The sequence below is a fragment of the Rousettus aegyptiacus genome, unplaced genomic scaffold (genome assembly GCF_014176215.1).
Source record: "Rousettus aegyptiacus isolate mRouAeg1 unplaced genomic scaffold, mRouAeg1.p scaffold_m13_p_2, whole genome shotgun sequence".
Classification (NCBI taxonomy): Eukaryota; Metazoa; Chordata; class Mammalia; order Chiroptera; family Pteropodidae; genus Rousettus; species Rousettus aegyptiacus.
Window position 1 is genome coordinate 59,158,539 of NW_023416295.1, and position 1,955 is coordinate 59,160,493.

The 1,955-nt window shown below is 35.6% G+C and overlaps 2 non-coding genes across 2 annotated transcripts; one reads left to right on the forward strand and one right to left on the reverse strand.

Moving 5' to 3' along the window:
• Window positions 1-1,469: 1,469 nt before the first annotated feature.
• On the forward strand, window positions 1,470-1,540 carry TRNAG-GCC. The gene has a single exon. It is a non-coding gene; the product is annotated as a tRNA-Gly (tRNA).
• A 343-nt stretch (window positions 1,541-1,883) lies between these two features.
• On the reverse strand, window positions 1,884-1,955 carry TRNAA-CGC. The gene has a single exon. It is a non-coding gene; the product is annotated as a tRNA-Ala (tRNA).

Here is a 1,955-nt window from a genome sequence, read left to right on the forward strand (position 1 = left end):
AAATTTATTTTGAATCATAACATTTTAGAGTTCAAAGGAACTTAGGTCATTTAGTCCAGAGCTTTTCAAAGTTTTTTTTGTTTGTTTGTCTTTTTAAATTTTAATGTCAGAGTTGTGACCCATCAAATGAATGCAAATAAATAGGAGTGATTAAAAATGAGCTTGTGTAAGTAAAGGAGCCTCACAAAAAATGGGGCCTTACCAGCCAATGGCCCTGAGGCCTTTCTGGAAAGCAAGGGCCCTTCAGAATTCGATTTTAAAACCACATTTCTCTTCTCCTTCTCTCATTTTAAAGAACTGAGGTTCGCAGAGGTAAAATGATTTGACCTTGTTTTTCCACAGGTTACTTATGATTATAGTCTTAGGTTTACTGCTTCCCTAATCTCTGCATATCTTTTATGTCTTTATAAACTGGTAACATTTTTAAATTTTTTTCCTGTATCTACATACTATGATCTTTTTCTAACTCCTGAGCTAAATGCAGTATTTCTGGTGCAAATACACAGTGATTTATTCTGCTGTAGAAAGAGCAGGGTGGTGGCTAAGCATCTAGACGTTAAACATGATACTTCATGTATTGCAATCTTGCTAGGAGCCCCAGTTTCCTCACTTGTTAAGTTGAAGTCCATGTATAATGTATTTACATAGCTCAGCACACAGACACTACTATGGACTTTTTTTTTTTTTCCCCCTTATACTTATCCCCAAATCCTCCTCGGCCATCGAAGATGCTGCAAGTTGATGGAAATTTCCCTTCCAGAGATTAAGGGCCAATGATGCCCAAACTTAGAGCCTTCTATCTTATATCTGGATTCACTTCCATAAACACATTCTCCTCACTTTACTTTCTCTCCCTCATATATCTTTGTTGTATGGTTTGCAATTTTACTTTCCATGGAAACTAAGGGTAAAGTGTCAGACTCAGACTATTAGTGTTGAAAAGTCATTCACAATTAAGGAGAGCCAGCTTAGAGAATTAGGTCACTTGTCTAGAATCGCCAATGCTTCAAAGTTTCTACTTTACACCACAGAGTTCCAGTTTACCTTTATAATTTGGTCCAAGGTTCTTGTTCCCTTTCACTGCTCTCTCGTTCTATTCCCAATCTCTACTCCCAATCTTTGACAAATATAATTATGTATTTGTCTGAATAACTAAAATAATAAAAGAATAAAGAAGAAGAGATGTTATAATTTATCTGTCTAGGTAACTGTGTAATATTTTACATATCTAAAAAAATTTTTCATTTGCTTCACCAAAGACAACTTTAGACGAATCTCTTCATAAAGTTCAACATCAATTAATTTGAGATTTTTATGTTAATTTTGAAAAATATTTTTGATGATTATTTAAACATTGAGTGCTTTCTTTAAAATTAAATGTGTAAATACTATGTAATTCCACAAAAAGAATCATTATGCATATAGATATATTTCTTCTAGAGAGTTATAGAAGACGACTCCAGCAAGCAGCATTGGTGGTTCAGTGGTAGAATTCTCGCCTGCCACGCGGGAGGCCCGGGTTCGATTCCCGGCCAATGCAAAGTTGGTTCTTTTAAAAACTTAATTTCTTACTTACATACATGTCTTGGGCACTCAAAACAAGTTTAACAGTATCAAAATTTTAGCTTTATGCAATTGAAAACGTGAGTCAAGACAAACTTTTCGTTTCACTTTTACTTCTATGGCGCCCGAAAAACAATTGAAAGGGCTGTTTTTCTGAGCTTCGCTGTTCCTTTCTTTTAGATTATTTTTGAGATCCCTGGAATATGTGAGCAACAGGTATATATATATATACAGGTAACGTAAATTATCGTGTTCTAAGTAATGTAAAATATATTCCAGGACGTGATTAGAGAAAAAGAAAAAAAATCCCAGCGGCTGTTTGGAGATGCCGGGGATTGAACCCGGGACCTCACACATGCGAAGCGCGCGCTCTACCACTGAGCTACATCCCC